The following is a 21148-nucleotide window of genomic DNA, read 5'->3' on the forward strand; positions in this document are numbered from 1 at the left end:
GCATTGAGCTGCACTTGCAACAATGCAGTATTAACACGAGCTGTTGAACGCTAGCCGGATAGACCCAGGCTTGGAAAGGCACCAACGTCGAGAGGGCCCTACACTCTTATCTCTTGTCTTCTGTCTGTCGTGAGCAGCTCTCAGTGCCTGCGTGCATAGCTCCTTTCTCAAGAACAGAATCAGAACAATCTCTCTCTCTCTCTCTCTCTCTCTCTCTCTCTCTCTCTCTCTCTCTCTCTCTCTCTCTCTCCAGTCCGGACAAGGCTGGGGCAGCATCTTTTACAAAGTTTGTAAACATTTAACTTTTACGTATGCGTGCATGGTTTGGAAAAAAGGCATCGTAAAATTTCCTTTCCTGATTGCATCGGAGCAGGTGACAGGACTAGTATGCGCATCTCTCTCTCTCTCCCTCTCTCTCTCTCTCTCTCTCTCTCTCTCTCTCTCTCTCTCTCTCTCTCTCTCTCTCTCTCTCTCTCTCTCTCTCTCTCTCTCTCTCTCTCTCTCTCTACGTCGGACAGTTGCATCTTACCCTCCCAACTTTCCTCGCGAGCGACAGGGCTGGGTGTACTACTCTGTTTTGAGCATGGAGGGGTGCAAAAGAAAGCAATATTGAGCAGCGGCAATGTACAATGGAACTAATTCTCTCAAAATGGTGAAACTAGTGTGACTTTGATTTGTGGAAATTCCCAAAATACCCCTAAAATTTCAAAAATTCCCAAAATACACTTGTATAAAAATTCTTGATTGATCTTTGTTGCTTAAAGATTAATGAGTTTCTGTCTAAAGATTGGTTTTCATAGGGTAGGCCTCGTGATTTTATCACTTTTTTTCCTCTTGTTTATTTTGCCAGTGCTGCAAGATTTCTCTTGCTTCGATGGCTTCAACCTCCCCTGCACATGGCCTTACTTTTCAATTTTGCTAGCACTATCTACTGCAGATGCCCTGACTCTCATCCACTTCTCTTATTAAGCTTGTTCGACTTCTACCTGATTCACCTCCTTGAGCTCTGTTTGTGTGTGAGCATTGCAGTTTCATATGCAACCTCCAACTCTTAAATGTTCACCATTCTCTTCGATTGCTTCAACTCCCTTCAATGCTTTGTTCCCTCAAGCTCTACAAAAGCTCATTGTTCCCTGCATTCGACCTGCTCTACAAATCCCAAAACTTTCCTTGGTCTCCTTGGTCACATGTGTTGCTACTCGGCTCCACCCGCAAGCTTCTCGATTGCCAAGCTTTTCTCAATCTCGTGAGCTCCTGAAAATCTATCCAATGCTCTCAACCTTCATGAATCAAAGGGGGGTTGCACATGCGGTAGGAACGCCAAGGTCCAAGATCCGCCGGATCTCCTCCGATCTGGTTTCTCCTTGCTAGACCTACTGCCCGCCGAGCTCAAGTTTGAGCTCCAAGCTTAGCCATAGCCGATGAGCTCCATCGCTTTCGTGTCGATCGCCGAGAAGCCGGTGCACGTGCGTCGATCGCCATCATGGCTCAGATACCAGTTGAAGAGTGCCATGCAGTGCGAAATGCGTGCGGTGCGGTGAGTGCGGGAAGGTGAAGAAGGAGAAGGAGTGCAAGGTGTGTGGGTGGAGTCATCCTCATAGTGAGGAGCTCCTTATTCTTGATATATGTAGAAGAATAAGGTGATGTTCAGTGGGCGGGTGCCCATAGCCTGGGCGGTCGGGCAAGGCATAGAGGCTTTTACCCTAACAACGTGAACTATGTGTGCGATGTGAATATTTCTATTTTTGTGTAAAAATGTGTGAAAAGGTAAGCTTGTCACAATCTTGTGCTTGAATATGGCAGCTTTTATGTTGAATTAAGAGCTTTACAATGTACATAAGTTCGTGGTAGCAATTTGTTTTTGTAAAAGAGAAAATTCAAGATGTTCTTGTCCAAAAGAAGCAGTTAAATCGAGTGTTTGGTTTGTAATCTAAACCTGCTAGGATAGACGTCCCGATTTAGAGGCAAATGAACTCGTCGAGGCCTTGTGAGTGCATTTTTGCACCAAATCGAGTATGGAGGAACACAAAAGAAAGCGATACGTATAGCAGGATTCTCCAGCAAAAACCTCGGTGTGAAATGAAGTCCATAGGTGAAGATCAGCACAGGCAACAAAAATGTGTGTAACAAGTCGAGCACCAAAAGGAGCACTTGCAGGGGGGCATTTATAGATGATGGAGCCAACAAGGCTCAAACACTCAATCTGACGACCAAGATTTATGAGCGTACCCCATAACCACTCCAGCATGTCTACGTTGTTGCTTGAAATTTGGAACAAAAGTGCCTTTATCTTTAGGGGTCCACAGGTCCCTAAAAAGGGACCCATCTTCTAAGTGGCACCTTCACCCTACATGTCTGACAAAAATTGGCTTGAGTTAGATGCATTGGCAAAGTTTTTTACTAGACTTTACATTGTGTAGTTTGTTTATTTTATTGTAATCAATGAGAAGACCATTTTGGACAAAGGTATGCCGTACTTATGAGAAGGAATTGTTACAAATAAGGTTTACCTTATGAAATAAATCTTCAATGAGAGGGTAAAAGAAGGTAGCATTGTTGCCTCTCATTTGAATGAGTTCAATATCATTTTTAAAGTGGAGATGAAGATCATTTTGAGTACAAATTTTTTCTTAGCTTCTGCTCAAGAAGTACCAACTCCGTAGTAAATGCAGGATAGGCCATTGTAATGTGTACATGAGGTAGGTATATATGTAATACCTCAAGAAAAGAAAAAACAATTAGATGCAGCAAAAAGTGACCCATCTTCAAAATTTGGTAGTTCCAACATTGGCAATACCATACATAACCAAACTCACAAAATCAAATGACATGTGGTACTTGTGTTTATTAGGGAGGAAGCACCTTATATATGCATATATGAAGATGCATATAGTAAAGAGTGTCAAAGAATCTAGAATTTCTTACAAACACATCGGAATTATATTATGAAAGGGGAGTTTTCCTTTAAGAGGGTTCTTTAGAGGATAACTATACATATATTATGAAAGGGGAGTTTTCCTTTAAGAGGGTTCTTTAGGGGATAACTATACATAGGACAGGGCTAATTTCATTGCATCATTCAGACATTAGAACATTAATTCATGCACTTAACTTGAAGAGAATAACAAAATTAAGATTGACAACTTATTAAGGATCGGATTTTCTTGGAGTCGGTCTCCCCTCCAAAAGGACTTTGTATTATAATTCTTGCAATGAGAGCTTTGATTATAATACAAACTTGTGCTTTTGCGGAGATTTCCTTGAACCAAGAAGATGATGAGCTTCATGATTCCATGGTGTAACCCTACTTTCCATGGCCTTAACACCCCAACAGAGAGAAAGAACGACAAGGATGGAGGTAGATGAGGTTGATGAGAAGCATTTTCAATCAAAGAAGTAGTAATTTCTTATATGCTTACTCCATGAGCAAGATCTTAGCATAGCTAGAATAATATAGAAGAAGAAGATAAAGAAGATGAATTGACTTGCTTGGATTTGCATACGAAGCCAAGTGCTTGAGCATGAAGAAGATGTCTTGAGCTCCTATGAGAGAGTGAGAGAGAGATCACTTGCTTAGCCACTCTTTTGCACTTCAAAGTGTGTGTGTGTGTGTGAGATAGAGAGAGAGAGAGAGAGAGACCCAAAATCCCATGAGCCCTCTTCCTTTTCGCTATCCTCTACTTGCCAAAAATATTCATATGGAATGCTTACTACATAGACCAATGAAAAGTAAAAATGAAAGTAGTCCATGATCTAACACTTTTCTCCCTTGCTATCTTGAAAAAAACTCAGCCCCCTTCTCTTTTGACTTATCTTGGAAAGTGTACACACACACACACACACACACACACACATTTATCCAACTCCCCATAAAGCAAGTGTGAGCTACTTTGGACATGTGGCCTAGCCAAACTTAAACGAGAAGGACTAGAGTCAACTTTTTGAATAAGGAAGGGTTGATCTAACCTTAGAATTTTGCTTTTCCCTTCCATTAATTAAAAACCATAGACTTACCTTTAATTTAACTAGCTCATGTGCAAGACCTTTGTACTATCCTTTGGTGGCTTTATGAAGCCGACACAGGATAGAGTCTACCTCTTAATTTAAGACCTGCTAAATTAGAACGAACTCTGGTATAGTTAAACTTACCCTTAAGCTTTGGAGTTTCACCTCCTGTGTAAGACCTTAACACAGTTCCTCCAAAGTTCTCGAGAGGCACCACGAAGCTGGTCCCAAAATTTGCTAAATTTCAACTATCTCTGGTAAGTTTAAGTTTTACTCTAAGGCTTTCCAAAATTCATACTTGAATTCTAATGAGGAAATATTTAATTACTTGAAATTTACATAGTTAGTTTCTATTTTTAGACTCTTAGAATTTCTCTAATTAGCCCCCTTGGTCCTGTACCTTTGATCAAGGTTGCTTGGGATAGATTTATCCTTTCTTGATGTGTATCTTTGACATGAATTAAAAAGAAATTATTCTTGCTCTTTTGTAGGCTTCTTTCCTTTTGGTCCCAAACCTTTAATTGAGCTAAGTCTACGAGTACTCTAATTAATTTCACTTGTTCTCTTTTATTTTCCCCAGACCTCAGTGGCCAATTTAAGATGGAAAATACTTTTAGGAGAACATCTGGAAGCCAAAGTGACCACAATTTATGAAGATATTTTTGTGGAAGGTAATGTGGGGTGCTCTAATGAGACAGGCGTAAAGATCTAGGAAAGAGGAATTGGATCCGATTTGGGGTGTAGGATAACTAGTGAAGATTTGCCCCACCTATTCATGGAATGCCAGGCAATCAGAGACGTGGCAAGGAAAATCTACAAGTGGGTCCAAAGGACATGGAAGATCAGGTTCTTCAAGACTAATATATTCCTTGGTGGCAAGAAGTTTGGTAGTCGTGCTCTTCTTATCTGCACTCAGACTTTCAAGTACTTTTTCTTCCACCATACATAGCGGGCAAGGAGCCGCCGTGTGTTTGAAGGAGATCTTGATGTGGCAAGCTTCTCAAAGATTACACAAGAAAGTAAAGCGATGATCTATATGCTCGAATGCAAGCAAGACTCAGGAGACTGGTCTAGGGCTACCCATGCCATGTTGTTGACCTCTGATAAGTAAAAGCCTAGAACTATATTTTGCCTACTTTGTGAAGCTGGTTATGATTAGCCTCGGCGAGAGGCGGTTGACATCCAGATTGTAATCTTTAGCACCTCAAGGCTCGGTTTGAGCTTGAGGTTGTTTTGTAATATTTATTCTGTGATTAATACATTTCACTCACAAATTGTGAGTTTTGCAAAAATAAAAACTAAAAAAATCATGACAAAGAGTTACTCAAGTGACATAACGGGTCACCAAGATCAGAGGAAGGATGATGGATGGTACAAAGCTAGTGCTACAGAGGATCTATCCTCTTCATGCCAAACAAAGCTAAAAATCCAAGTACTTTTGGTAGAAGAGCGCAATAAGAAGTCAAATGTAGAAACTTTAAGGTTACAAGGTTTAATAATGTTAACCCCTAATGTTGTCAAGGCCACATACCAAGAGAAAGGTAAAGCTGAAGTGGAGCCTTCCAAAGCCTCTACCAAAGCCATAGATACTTGAAGATACTTAAAGCACAAGGGTTTTAACAAGGTAACATGTGGATATGGGTTCAAAACTATTCTCATAAGCTAATTCAAGATCTAAACAAAGGACATGAAGAGAGGTCTACACCATCATCAAAGGCTCCTATACAACAGCCTATTGGAGAGTAAAGCGAACAATGGAGTTTTCAAATTTCAAGAAGGACAAGACCACCATGCAAGTTGTAGATTCAAAAACAATCAAATAGGAATGAAAAAAGAAACCTATACTGCCAATTTAGTTCCTTATGACATGTTTGTAGTAAGCTTGAGAGCTTGAGTTAAGTCACCAAGATGAAAAAAACACTCCTTGGCATAATTAGAGTCGGGAAGCTAAGCCAATAAATGAGCAACACATTAGTCCCAAAGATTAATCAAGTAATATTCTCTATAGTGTAAACATCTTAGTTACTATAAATACTACTCAAGCTAGCAGAGGTGAGCATATTTAATGTGAGCTGCTTATGCTAGTATAGGTAAGCATAAGAGTTGAAGTCTATGTATCTTAAGTCTGGTGGAGTGAAGAAGAAAAATCCAAAAGACACTCACACATTGAGAACTTTGAGATATAAATGGAAAAGCTACTATATCGGAAACCCTTCTTGAAAAAGTGAAAGCTATTGAAACGTCTTTGTATGTCAAATGTGCTACATTTGTTCTTGAAGCACCTATCAACTCCATTTTTGCACAGTATGCTTTTCATGAAAATTCTCTTGTATGCATGTAGAATGTCTCATAATTAGCACTTGCACTCTTCTTTTGGTTTCCCCATGCACTCACATTGTATGAACAAGTATTGAAATACCAAGAGTTCAATTGAAATATTAGAGTATATCAAAGGCGCTTTTTTCCCAACGGATTTTTTTGTTTGGTCATCCAGGTTTTAGACCTTAGTATGGAAACTCTCACCACTATCCTCTAGTACATATTTCTTCTACATTGTACATTAGTAAGAAGGAGGCTTTTTATAGGTATTCAATGGCAAAAGAATCATAGTGAGAACATACAGGTTTTAGATATGCTTTGCCAACAATAGATGTAGGCATCAAGGGCAACAAAACTACTTCATCAAAGAGAATAGAAAAAAGATGAATAATTATAGGGTTAGTAATATAAGGACTAAACAACACTCTAAATTGCCAAGAAAATGCATAAAGTGGCATAATGTGTGCAAAATATGAAATTTTTTGTCTGAGTAGTTGTACCATGGTGTAAGAAAGCTATGAAAAGTTTCAAAGGAAAATTTGGATCAATATGCCATCACTGAGATTAAGATGTGTATTTTAGAGTCCTCCAAGTAGAACATGGCATGGGGAAGTCCAAATCACTCCAAGACGACATCCTTAGACTTTATGAGCAATAGGGATTATGTTCAAATGTCAAAGTCTAATAAACTGTCAAAAGTTTAGAATCACGATTTCTAACATTTTAGGCAAATTGGGAATTCTCAACGACCACATGTTTTATCAGATTTGATTATGGATATTTGCACCTATTTGGAACAAATTGGGGATATGATCATCACTCAGGGACAAAAATCGTAGATTCAAAGACTTTCAGAACAAGTCAGCTATATAGGGGCAATTCTTGAACTTCACACTTGTTTTTTATTGCATAAGCATGCTCTAGAACATGCACAAAATGTGTGGACATGGTTCTAGGTAAAATTTTAAGCATTTTTTAGAATCATGCTTCTTAACTTTCCTTCATGCTTATCACGTTTGGTGCAATCTAGACCCAAAATTACTTTCTATCATCAAGTTTCCGAACGTCAAATTTTCCAAATCTATTTTTGGGTTAGTCACCAACCTTCAGATATCCAAATTACTTGAAGTTGCAAATAAACCACCAAGTGCACATGAAATTTGATTTATACAGCCAAAAACGTGTCATGCACATTGTTAAAAATTGCGGTTCTTAACATTCTTGCAAAATTTTCTTTTGACTATTTATGTGCATTACTCTAAATGCTTGGACATGTTTACACTAAAAGCTATGCTTAGAAGTGGATTTCGGACATCAACCATGGAAAAGATTGCTTGCAAAAACAAGAATTGACATGTGAATTGGGGAATTTGATTACCTGATCATTACATGAGCAATGTTTGGGACATCAGGAACACACGAGAGAAGAAATCACTCAAGGAAAGCATAGCACACTTATAACCATATCAACCAAATCCCATACTTACCTTTTGGCTCAAGTATAAAGGCCATTTTTTGTAAAATGAATGGAAGTTTTTTGGATAATGAATTGAGCACATAGATGACAAAGTACTTGTTGTTCGTATCTCCCTCACACAAAGTCTATTTTCAATGAAAACACCCATTTTGTAACCTACACATCAGAAGGAGCATCTATAAATAGCCATATTTTCTTCTTCTTATGAGCCTCTTTAGCTTTAGCTGAGGACATTGCCTTAGGTGATGATGCTTTATCTTATGCTGTTTGAATTTCATTTTTTTCTTACCCTTATCGTGAGGCTTCTTAGATGTATTTCTGTTTGAGGAAGAGGTTATCATGCATATTATTCAAAGAAGGAGCCTTGGACTAACAACATTAGACTCTTCTAGATAGAGCTACAAAATTGGTACATATCTCATATTTCTCACAATTCACGTCATTGATATATTTACAATCATTGCACCAAGTCCATCATTGAGATGCATAGAGCGGCACTTATGAGGTTCTTTGCTGAGGAGGAGGTTGATGTTGTGATGCGTCCTTTTGGGCTAAGAAATGTGATAAGATGACGATGCCTACCTAGTGTAAGAAGTTAAGGCTTTCTCAAGTCCCATCCATCGATTCTTAACATTCTTGAAAATTTTTCTTTTGACTATTTATGTGCATTACTCTAAATGCTTGGACATGTTTATGCTAGAAATTATGTTTAGAAGTGGATTTCAATGATCAACCATGGAAAAGATTGTCTGCAACAAAAAGCACTGACATGTGAATTGGGGAATTTGATTATTTGATCATTAAAGGAGCAATGTTTGAGAGACAGTAGGAACACATGAGAGAAGAAATCACTCAAGGAAAGCATAGCACACTTATAACCATATCAACTGGAAAAGAGTTTTGAAGATGCTCACGCAAAGATAAGAAGCCCACAAATGACAGGGACTAGGAAAGGGGAATGTTAGCTCTTGAGATAACGCATGCCACAAAAAGTGGAATTCCATATCTTTGTTTTGAAAATTGATTTAAATTGTTTATTTTTGCGAACGTAAATCGTTTAGTTTACAGATGTAAATGCTAGCCTAGCCATGAGTTTTTAGCTTGTATCAGATTTATTGTGGGCACTTAGATTGTCAAATTAGAGTCATTCCAATTGAAAAAATCCCATTTTGACCTTTTGGCTGAAGTATAAAGGCCATTTTTTGTAACACGAATGGAAGCTTTTTAAATTATGAATTGAGCACTTAGATGACAGAGTAGTTATGTTTACCCTTTTACCGTATTGGTTCATATCTCCCTCACACGAAGTCTATTTACAATACAAACACCCATTTTGTATCCTACACATCAGAAGGAGCATCTATAAATAGCCATATTTTCCTCTTCTATTGAGCCACTTTAGCTTTAGATCAGGACATTGCTTAAGGTGATGATGATTTACATTATGCTGTTTGAATTTCAATTTTTTCTTACCCTTATCGTGGGGCTTCTTAGATGTATTGCCATTGAGGAAGAGGTTGCTATCATGCCTATTACTCAAAGAAGGAACCTTGGACTGACAACATTACACTCTTCTAGATAGAGCTACAAAATTGGTACATATCTCATCTTTCTCACAATTCATGTCATTAATATATCTACAATCATTGCATCAAGGCCATAATTGAGATGCATAGGGCGGCACTTATGAGGTTCTTTGCTGAGGAGGAGGTTGATGTTGTGATGTGGTGGTCAATGAGAGGGTTTGTTTGATGGTACTTATTGTGATATCATGGTACCTGTTTCTCTGTTGGTCCGCTTTTATGTTTACACTTTATCTTATTTTACCTTAGTCTTTTGTATTTTTTGTACCGTACATGTGGAATCATATGACAACCATATAGTTTTTGGCTACATAAATCTTTAAGGCATTTTGTACCCATTAATAATTTCATTTCATTTCATTTTTCCCTCTCTTATCTCTTTCTTTCTCCACAAACACATCAACCCCCTAGCAACACACACCCATATACATACGTGACTTAGAATATCATTGTGCTAAGTTCTATGTCGTTTAACAAGTGTGTACCCATGTCTTTTTAATAGGAATCTTGAAAGATCCCTTGGGCTTAAGAGAAACGAAAAAGGAAAGGCCAAACTTTTCCTTCGAGATGACTAAATTTCCAAAATACCCGTTGAACTGCTGCCTCCACAGCTTGAACTGCATTTTCTTGTGGGAGCGCGAGATTGGAATTGTCGACGGCACTAGCCACTTCCCGTTTGCTCGTGTATATGCCATTATCTCTACCACCTCTTTCAATACCAACAACAGTAATGCCATCGTTAAGTTCAATCTCACCACCCTTTCATTTGCCACCTAGCCCCTTCTCTCTCTCTCTCTCTCTCTCTAGATTGTTAAAAGCTTCTCATTCACTCTCTAGGTTGGTCATTCTCTTACTAAAGTGTTATAGTTCTTTCAAGGAAAAATTCCCAAAATACTGCTCCTCGCTTTAATTTGTGGAAATCCCAAAGTATCCTTCAAATTTTTAAAATTCCCAAAATACCTTTCCGCCATGGCAAGTTTTGGGCGCAATGCAGAAGAGGAGGCGGACAACACAGGCAAAGGGAGAGACGGTGCCAAGGGGAGGTGGGATTCAATTTCTGATTGGCAGTGAGTGGGGTTGCTTGAATTTAGGCAAGGCAGGTTGCATCACACAAGACAAGCATCCAGCTGGAGACGAGGAGTGGACTGTTGCCCGAGGTTGGGTTAGATTTTGAGTGATTGGGAGATTTACACAAGTTTTAGTGCAATTATCGGAAAAAGCTTCAAATTTTGACCCAAAAACAGGGAGAATTTCAAGTTTTCCTTGAAGATCGGTGTTTCTTTTAAGGGAAAATCACCAAAATACCCCTCTAATTTGTGGAAATTCCCAAAACACCCCTCAAATCCCCAATATTTTGTCATAAATTGCCCTTGAAAATTTTCAAAATTCCCAAAATACCCCAGGTCGTGAGATTAAAATTCTCCAAAGATATATTTCTTTTTGTAGGTTTTCGTAAGAAGACAGATTGTCTATCAATATAAGATGTTAAAACTAGAATTTCAGTTGGTTATGTAGGCTTTGGGGATGAATCGCTTCATTAGTTTTAGACATAATTGACTTTTTTTGCGAGGTAATTTGTGACAAATTACATGCTAAGCACTCAAAAATGTGTCTCAATTGTCACAAAGGAATAAAGATAAGAAAATATTAAACAGTCCGACCAAAGCTCCGAGTGGCGATAGGTGACTTTTTTTTTGGGAAAATTACCAAAATACCCCTCTAATTTGATGAAATTCCCAAAATGCCCCTCGTATTTTCAAAATTCCCAATCTGCCCACAAAATACACCTAAAATTTCTCAAAATACCCTTAAATATTGAAAATTCCCAAAATACCCCAAGTCCTAAATTAAGCAAATTGGAGAGAAAATCGTTCATATGCATTCAAGCTTTCGACACCCAATGAAGGCAGGTCAAATCTCCGCTACATATAATGCAAAATCGCAAGGAAAATGTGGTATGGCTTCCTCATACAAAATGAAGCCAAATCCCCGCTATAATCGGAAAGAAAATCCCTTACATGCTGAGAGTAATGCATTAAAGCTTTTGACACAAAATGAAGGCAAGTCAAATCTTCCAGCACAAAATGAAGCCAAATCCCCGCTATAATCGGAAAGAAAATCCCTTACATGCTGAGAGTAATGCATTAAAGCTTTTGACACAAAATGAAGGCAAGTCAAATCTTCCAGCACAAAATGAAGCCAAATCCCAGCCACATATCGAGAAAATAGAAAGAAAGGTCCTCACACGCATTGTGACTTTCCCGTACAAAATGAAGCCACATCCCAGCTACATATTCAATCTGCAATTGGAGCTTTGCAAGAACGTTCATTGTGGCCAAGACCACCACAACGAGAGCATGTGAAAATACGCTTTTCCTTGAAGCGATCCTCAGTTCTAATACGAAGTTTTTTAGGACGCCCAGGTGGCCTACGTGTGGCAGGTGGTTTCAACTGATCACTAGCATCTTCACTTGCATCCACAATTGGACTTATGACACCACTATAAGTGTTGATGGCAGCTTCAATGTCTTCGCGGTAGCGCAGGCGGATAGAGATAGGCTACTGGAAGCTTCAATGTTGCAGGTGGGCATAGATAAGCTCGAGGGATGGCATGATATTGGAGGGAAACACTAGGGTTAGAATCGATTGCAAGACAGTCTCATCCAAGGGGCAGGCAGCAATGCAGTGCCCGTGAAGCATATTGGAAGCAGCGTGCAGGAGTACAACCTTGCGGGCGATTTGCAATTCGAGCTCTTCAAGGAAGGCATGATAGCGCTTCTATATTGGAATAATAATAGTGATATGATCAGGATCAGCTGCCTCAATGTTTTTTGCAACGCTTGCTCTGAAGGAGGTGGCCATGGTGCTGATGCAACGGATGTAGAGCTGCCTTGCATCGAGGCCCGTGTTGAGCGGCATCGAGATGCAAATGCTGCGGCTACCTGTTTCCTCGTGAAGCAGTGGTTGGCCGTTGCCAACATGCCAACTTCCTCATGAAGGGCCCATGGCTTGCACGCAAAGAAGGCGGAGTTGTCTCCTCGGGGGATGAAGTCCTCAGGCAACTTTTCACCGCTGCAGCAAGAGCCTTGAAAAAGTAGGTTGTATTTCTTGCGCAAGGCCTGACGTGAGGCTCTTGGCAGTCGATTGAGGTCCAAGCTAATGGCCTAGATCAGGCCAAGCGGCCAACTGTGGGCTCAACTGCCTCATTGTTAGTCCTGCACGACGTGCACGACGCAACACAAAGTAATAATAATAATTAAAAAAGCAGCGCTTTTTTAATGTGGGCCACGTGGTCGTTTGTGCGCTCAAAGAGTCCAAAAAGGACCTTTGGCTCACCGAGTAAACATTTGTTTATTGAAATAACAAATCAAATATAGGGGTATTGGATCAGCAATATGGATTACACAGATATCTTGGAAATGTGTCTACCGATTCTTTAAATCCATTTGAATGCTGGAGTGCCTGGCAATATGTGGATCCATGCTTTCTTGTGCACAAAACTAGGGTTAAGTGTATTTTTTCAACTAAAATTGCAAACTAATCCTAGCTAGATTCCAGCCTTGCCTTGAAGAGAATCGGTAAAATTTTACAACATTTAGTGTAAATACCGGCAAATACTCCAAATTTAAACCTTAGAATTGACATAATTTGAAGTGAATCCGTTTTTCCTTGAGTAGGGAGCCAAAACAACTTTTTCAGAAGTCATTAATTAATTAGTTTGGGGGGGAGGGAAGAAAAGGAAAAGGGAAGGGCGGGGAAAAAAAGCGAAAGGAGAAGAGGGGGTAGGGTAGGGTTAGAGGGGGGGTGTATCCTTTTTTTTTATGGCTCAAAGGGAGCTCAAGGATGAGCACAGGTATATAGCCTAGTGGTTTAGGTTGAGTTTCACAATATGTACGTGATGAGTTCAAATGCTACTCATTAACATTGGTTTTAAATGGTGACGTGCATGGACATGCTAATTGGAGATGCTAAAGGATCTTGGGGAGATTCTATGTAATGAAAAACAAAAGTAGTAGAGCCAGTAGAATGAATTAGTTACTTGATTAGAACAAAGGTTTTTTATCCACATTCATGGTTAATTTTTGTGGGCACCAAATTGGAAAATTCTTACATATTTTTTTGGGATAATTTAGTATATTGCTTGAAGGAAAACTCATCTTCTGTTGTAAAAACACAACCAAGGTAAAATGCCATTAAAAAGTTAACTCTGCCACTAGTTGATTTGTTGATTCCAAACTATCCACCTCCACCTTTTGATGTGTTTTGACTTCTTTTTCCATCACATCTGACCCTATAATGTTCAACAAGTGTCGCAAGCACATACAAACCCCAATGTGAATTTTACGACATCGATTATAGCATGCAATCTACAAGGGCACCTTTGGAGTCTGAGATACCCCCACATGGAAGCGGATAATCATTAAAAAAAAAAGCTATTGAATTGATTGATTTGGCTTTCCCAATCTCACGCACATGCGGGTGTCGAGTGGAGTGATGCATTTGTTTTGCAAATTCAACTAGGGTAAAGGGGCCAATAAAAAACCGACCCCCTCTAATGGGACCCTGAACCCCCCAAGTTTAAAATTGTAAAGGTCCAATATTGGGACACAAGTGGCCTTGTGGCGAGGTGGTTAGCTGAGCTCAACTTTAAATCATAGCCGTTGGATCGAGGTTCAAGCCTTGCTAGCTGCCATGTCTCATAATACCCCCTTGGTGTGGCTTTTAACTCACGTCCATTTTTGTTACACATAAAATCTTCGATGTTATTGCGCGTCGTCGTCGAAGCACCGTTTGTGGGCGAGATTTTTAATGTTGGTAGACATTGATGAGCTCTTCCAATTGCACACATCCAACTTAAAAACGGTGGAATATGCTGACAACAATTTGCAATGCCTCTTAGGTGGCCTTAAGTTGGGGGTTTTACCCTAGTTAGAGAGGGGATAACTCAAAACAACCCCCCCCCCCCCCCCCCCCCCCCCCCCTCCCCATCCCCACTCTCTCTTCTCCCCGCTGCTTTGGAGCTAATACAAAGTCAGACATGCTACCAATAAATTGATGGAAAATGAAAAAAGCAAAAGGGACAAAAAAGTTGAAGGATATACAGCAACAAAACCTTAGAGACCTCCTGAAAAGATAAGCATAAGAAGACAGGAATGACAATTTCTTTCAAAGAGTTGTTAACACTTCATGGTTGTGGAGACTACCCACACTCAATAATAACCCTTACGTGCAACCTCGCCCTTCAGAGAATTGTCATTTCCACTTTATTTGGTATAGATAGTTATAAGCTAAGAACAAAAGTCAAGCTTTACCCCACCTATGTCCTTAGCCATTGGAGTTTCCACATGTGAATTGACAACAGTTTAAGTTTTTTGAGGAAAAAGAAACTTCGAGAGAGAGAGAGAGAGAGAGAGAGACAAAAGGCATACCTTTCACTGCATAACTTTCATTTTTTTGTAAATAGCTTTTGCCGGCATTTACACTAAAATTTTTAAGGCCAAATTTTGAAGCTTTTGCCGGTATTTTGAAGTTGTGTAAATTTCCCGGTTAAAATATAGTAGATCCCATTTTTTTTTCAATTGTGATGTGTATGCTGAAGCAGACACACACACAGAGAGAGAGAGAGAGAGAGAGAGAGAGAGAGAGAGAGAGAGAGAGAGAGAGAGAGAGATATTTAGGTTTGGGATGAGGAGATCACGGGACGGGGGTGATAGTGGAGCAATTGCTAGGATGGCAAATGACATTTTCGTGTCATCCTTATTAGTGGAGCAGAGCTTGGCCAACAAGACAATGAGCAGGCACCAACTCTCAACACACACGAGGAATACAATATGCATACGTGTGTGTGCACGAGAGAGAGAGAGAGAGAGAGAGAGAGAGAGAGAGAGAGCGAGAGCCCTTGAGAGGAGAGCTTCAGTTTTCTTGATCTGCTTTTATGAGATTTGTCAAGAGTAAGGGGTTTGAGGGTAAGAGGGGCCATGCCGCCACCGAAGGCGGCACCGTTTTACTAGTAGTTATAAAAGAAACTTCGAGATGTGTCTAGACTTTGCAAAACAAGTGAAAGGGTCACGATGGTTTTCAAAAACAATAAGAAAGTGATAAAATTGTTAGGTTGAATTAAACTAATATCAGTGTTTGAGAAAGGATTGCCTCAGCTTAGTCTCGAGCCGATTGAAAATCGAGACTAGCTAGTTGCAAACCATGGTAAACGGAAGAAAAACCGATGAAATATTCTTGAGAGAGTCGTCCAAAAATTTTGCAAATCTCAAAAAATTTGCTAGTATTTTCAGTTTTCTTTTTTTGTGAGAAGGAAACATGATCAACAACCGCTTAATAAAAGAGACTTTCTCGAATGTTAACACTGACTCGAATCAAGCTATAAAATAAAAAAAAATGTAAAGCCATGTTAAGTTATGAAATGAAAGGTGAAATAAAAAGAACTAATTAATATATGTGTGTGTATAGAATTTATTAGAATTATGCAAGGTGAAGCTTCACTTTAGCATTCCAAAACAATAGAATGCAAAAAAAAACATATACGTGTGTGTGTAAAATTTACTAAAATTATGCAAGAAGCTTCACTTCAGCACTCTAAAAGAATAGAATGTAAGAAAAGTAAAGACATGTCAAGATGTGAAATGAAAGGTAAGTCTCCATCATGCACTGAAAACAATGAAAATCTCCCTAACCCAACACAACCCTAAGGGTTTCTTTTAGAAAGCCAAAAATAGCATGCTTTCAAGGGATTGGAACGCGGGAGGGATAGAGCTCCCTTGGAGAGAGAGAGAGAGAGAGAGAGAGAGAGAGAGAAAGAGAGAGTCCCTTTTCTTGGCACCCAATCCCCCCATGCTAGGGCCTCCCGCTCTTTCTTTCTTTGCCTTGGCCTCCACTTTCCCCTCCACTCCCTCTCCTTATGCCACAAGGAAAACCCTCCAAGGTGCATTAGATATAGTTGAGAAGTCTTTTAGACACAAAGTGATTTTTTGTCATGCATGTAGAGAACCAAAAAATTGTTGGAACCAGGGTTGCATGGATGCACACACAACTTGGAGAAGATGGGGATCCTCAAGGCACACATCAGAGAGTGTATTGCTTAGTGCGCAAATAGAAAGATAAGTTAGCCCTAGAATGATGGGTGTATATACAATGAACGGGAGTAAAAACCTCCTAGTGAGGAAAAAAGTGCCCTGACGGTCCTAAGTGTGTTCACACACATCACTACCACATATATGGTAACAAATCACCCCAGGGGAGTGATGCGGTGAATGAGAGATAGCACATAGTGTATAGGGAAGTACCATGCCCTAAGGACATGATCAATCCACAAAGAGAAGCAATCCCAGAGCTTTGTAGAAAGCTTCAAACTTCTCATGAGGCAATGCCTTTGTGAAGAGATTTGCAAGGTTATCTTGTGTCGGCACAGAAGCCAAGCTGATCTCTCTTGTTGAGAGTCTCTCTCTGACATAGTGATAATGCACCTCAATGTGCTTTGTGCGAGCATGAAAAATTGGGTTCCTTGCAACTGCCAATGCACTCTGACTATCAATGTAGATAACGTTGGTAGTGTCCTCTCCAACACCTAAATCAAAGGGCTGGATGAAAGAACCTATGCTTGGAATTAAGAAAAGAACATTGTTTATATATGTAAAACACTGTGGTAGTAATTACAAAACAAGCTAAAAAGTGTGACTGTGAGGTGGAAAGTGGGGGCTAGCTCAGGTTGCCAATCAAAGATGGGTGGTCTTGATTAGTCGAGAAACTCTCCACTCTCTCGCATTAAGAGAAGCGAAATTAGAGATTGATGGTGCCAAGAGTCGAGATGGCCAAATATACGTACCCCTGAAAGCTATGGAATCGATTAATTGGGTACTTTTCACAAGATTACTAGTTAGTTTAGACTAAGTCTCATATCATATTTATGGTTTATGGATGGCGGCCGTGCCTCTTAAACGTTGGTGAGGGGGAATAGGGAACACACCCATCACATAAAATACTTGCCTTTCTATAGCCCAGGGATTCCACAGCACCCCTAACGTCTCAAAAAACACCATCAAATTGGCTTATTTGCACTAACAACTCCGCTTTAACATACAAAACAACTACCTCACACCTTGCAAAAAACACCCACAACACAAATGCACCCACACTGCTCAACTCACCCTTTCCGAATCACAAAACACTCCTAATCTGCCCTCTTGGTAGCACCCTTCAAGCTGCAGGCAAACCCTCTGTAAGCAATGGCCAATACAGGAAGAGTGAGAGAAGAGGAGGGGGATGGGGAGAAGCAACACACGAGATTGGGGCAAGTGAGTGGTATTATTGCATAGAGAGTAGTACAACCGATGTATGCAGCTTCAATGGCAAGCTTAGCAGCACACAAGCTTCCAACGCTCACTTACTCACACAGGCAAAAAAGCCCTTAAATTTTCGCATTTACAACCTTTTATAGGGGTACCTCTAGGAGGTCCAAAAAAAGAAAAAGGGTGAGTTTCACCTCCCGTGGCCTTCACTTAGAGCTTCTTTTAGAATTGGATTGCATTGCCAACACATGGCATAGTTCATTTTGGAAATATTTGCTTGGTGTGCACATTGGGCTTTGGTCCTCTCCCTTTTTGGCCAGCCGGACTTCTCCTTTTTTGGCCCTTGAATTCCATTATCCTTGCACTCCAACTGCCCTTACTGGCTTTGCAGCGGGACCCCTCCCCCTCGTCGAGGCAATAGCGTTGTCGCTATTGGGGGGGGCCCTTCCCCTCAAAAAACTTTTCCGCTTACGACGTGGGCACTGTCCCCTATCCACTGCCACGTCATCATAGAATTCCACCGTCGTGCGGCCGCCCATGGGCGCGCCACCACGCCTGCTCCGCCCAAAATCGCCGCCGGACTGACCACGCAGCGCCACAGCAGCGCCGACCCACGGACGCCATGGCTAGGGGGGAGGGGAGCTCCCCTCACACCTCTTGGATGCCTATGGGAGGGCCATGCCTCATCCTATATACCGTGACAATGGCCATGCTCACTGCGCATGTGGGATTTACAGGTTGCCACGTGGCGGCCCGAGAGGCCCAACCTTTTGAACTTCAAAAAACCCCTATTATTTTTTTAACCAAAAAAAACTTTTAGCCTGATTTTGCCTAGCTCTCTTCCTCTGCTCCAATGTCAGGTTGCTGAGCCGCAAAGCCCGGGTGAAAACTTGCATTGCCTCCTTGCTTCTCCATAATCCGCACCGCTACTCGACTTTTCCAGGCCCAAGATCCGAGGCCGCCAAAACACGCCCAAATCATTTGCCATCAACTTTGGGCAAAGGCACCCCAGCTTCAGACTGCCATCACTCCTTGATCCGGACTTCGTTTGACATGCAGTCACTTCCTGCTAGCTCCGTACAGCGCACACCCTGCTTTAGAACTTCGTTGAGGCTCAGAAGATGCCAGATGGCACATTCTCCAATGCGGCCAAGTGGGCTAAGACCGGACCCCTAGAAAAACTTCAACTGACCATATCTTGCAAACCAGGGCTCCGATCCGCAATCCGAAAATCTGGGTAGGCTCCATGAATTGAGCTCTACACACCTATACCTTAAGCTCCACTTGGACCACCTGTCTCCCACTGCCCTATCCGGCAAGAATCTGCAAACCACTGAAACTTCAACCTTCAATAACTTGGGCTCCGTAGCTCGGTTTGATGAGCCGTCTGGACCTGTTCCTTCAACACTTCAAGCTCTTCATTTCTAGACCCACAGACTGCACTTTGCATCTCCTTCACCTGCTACCCCAATTAGCCCATTATGGAGCATTCCCTGGCCTATAAGCCGCATCATGCATACACTTCCGCTGCCACCTACCATCCCCAGATCTTCCTAGCTGCTTCAGTCCTTTGCCATGCTTTTGCTTTCCTGTACACACCTGTCCATGCCACCTTCTAGCGTCGACACACTTTGGTTGCACTATCATTGCCCACCCTCCTGTTGAGCATTTATGCTCAACCACATAAAAGCTTTATTCCACTATAAACTGCAAAACCTGGCACACACTATGAGAAAACTAAAAAACCATATGTACACAATTTTATTGCACCCTATTGCCAAACCTTCAAGTGGGTTTCCCCACCCCCTGCATAAGAATCTCATGCACCGCTGGCACTAACTCCCTTTCAAAGTAGAGCTTGAGACGAAGACCATTTATCCTGTGTTTAAGAAACCGACCATCCAACCTGACTAGTGCATATGTACCATTGGGAAAAACCTCATGAACCTTGTAAGGCCCTGTCCACTTTTTCTTGAACTTCTTCTGAAAGGTGAAGTCAAGATAACTCTCGTACTTCATCACTAGATCAACCTTCTCAACCTGCTTAGCTGGCAAATGTTGGTTGAACTTTGCTACCCTCCTTTCTCGTTGCTTCACATAAAAATCTGTCGCTGCCTCATTATCCATCTTCAAGGTTTCGAGACTTGTAATCCTATCCTGCAAAATATCTTGATGAGTTTTATCAATTTTCCATAAACCTTTGAGAACCTCTAGCTGCACATGCACAGGCAGGATCGCTTCCTTGCCATATACCAACTCGTATGGAGTGAAGTTGGTTGCCGAGAAAAAAAAACTTATGAAAGAAGCCGCCATGTTGCAGGTGAGGACCCTAAAAGATGGGTTCCAAGAGAGATAAGGGGATCCAAAACCAAGAACCCTACAAGGAAAAAAGCAGAGGATCCCACAGATTTTCTTGAATGCTTGTATGCAGAAGCAGAAGCCCTAAAGTTGAAAGAAGCTCAAGAAGCTAAAAGGAAAGCAAAGGAGGATGCAGCTGAATAACAAAGACAAGCGGAGGCTACGGAACAAAGTGAGACACATGAAGACCAAGGGGAGATGTCTCCAAAGCCCACTTCACCCACTACGGAGCAGGCAGACCATCCCATGCCAAGCCCAAACCCTTCACCAACAGCTAAAACCAATGAGGGCAAGGAAGCCAAGGAAAAAGAGACTGAACACCAGGAACATGCAGTAGCAAGTTTTGAACAACCAAAACCAACAGAACAAACTGAGGTAGACCCTTCTACGACCACCCAAACAAGAAACAGCCGAAGCATCCACGAAGCCTCAAGCAGTAGAATCAGCTGAGGCAGCCGCAACGCCTCAAGGACAAGTAAAACCCCCGCCGCAACCACAAGCAGCCACCACAACAACGCCCAAAGAGCCACACACTGAAACGGCTGAAACTTCTAGACAACCTACAGAGCCTGAAGATTGGGAAGCGAATGACAAAGTCATCATACAGATTAATGAATATGCCAAGCAGACATAGATGATGACAAAAAAAAAAGCGAACATCATTACTTATCTGCAGTGCTAAGTCTAGGGAGCTAGAATTAGTTATTGATGCTCTACAAGGAGAGTTAGATGACCGAATGAACATAATTTAGACAGATGAAAGAGCTAAAAGATGAAGCAGAACAGCAACAGCTTGCTAAAGAGAAGCAGCAGAAAGAAATGGAGGAGTTGGGAGAGCTTCTAACCAAGTTATCCGATGCCTGCAAGACCAAAGATCAATAGCTGACAGAGGTAACAAATGAACTCCTAACCACTACTCTGTCAATAGAAAAGATCCAAGTGCAGCTCGATGTAGTAAATGCTTCTATACAGTACTTTGAGCAAAGGATCAATGATTAGGTAGCCTTTTTGAGATAGATAAGGGAAAATCCTGCTGTCTCCTCGATCAAAGGTACATATGAAGTCTATAAGACTTTGGAAAAGAGAAACAAGGATCTCGAGCTAGA

General features: G+C 41.0%; 1 pseudogene; it reads right to left on the minus strand.

Annotated features, from left to right (window-relative positions):
• Window positions 1-11884: 11884 nt before the first annotated feature.
• LOC147447193 (uncharacterized) lies at window positions 11885-19997 on the minus strand (annotated as a pseudogene).
• Between the last annotated feature and the right edge of the window lie 1151 nt (window positions 19998-21148).

The sequence above is a fragment of the Adiantum capillus-veneris genome, chromosome 11 (assembly GCF_014529385.1).
Source record: "Adiantum capillus-veneris isolate H3 chromosome 11, ASM1452938v2, whole genome shotgun sequence".
Classification (NCBI taxonomy): domain Eukaryota; kingdom Viridiplantae; phylum Streptophyta; class Polypodiopsida; order Polypodiales; family Pteridaceae; genus Adiantum; species Adiantum capillus-veneris.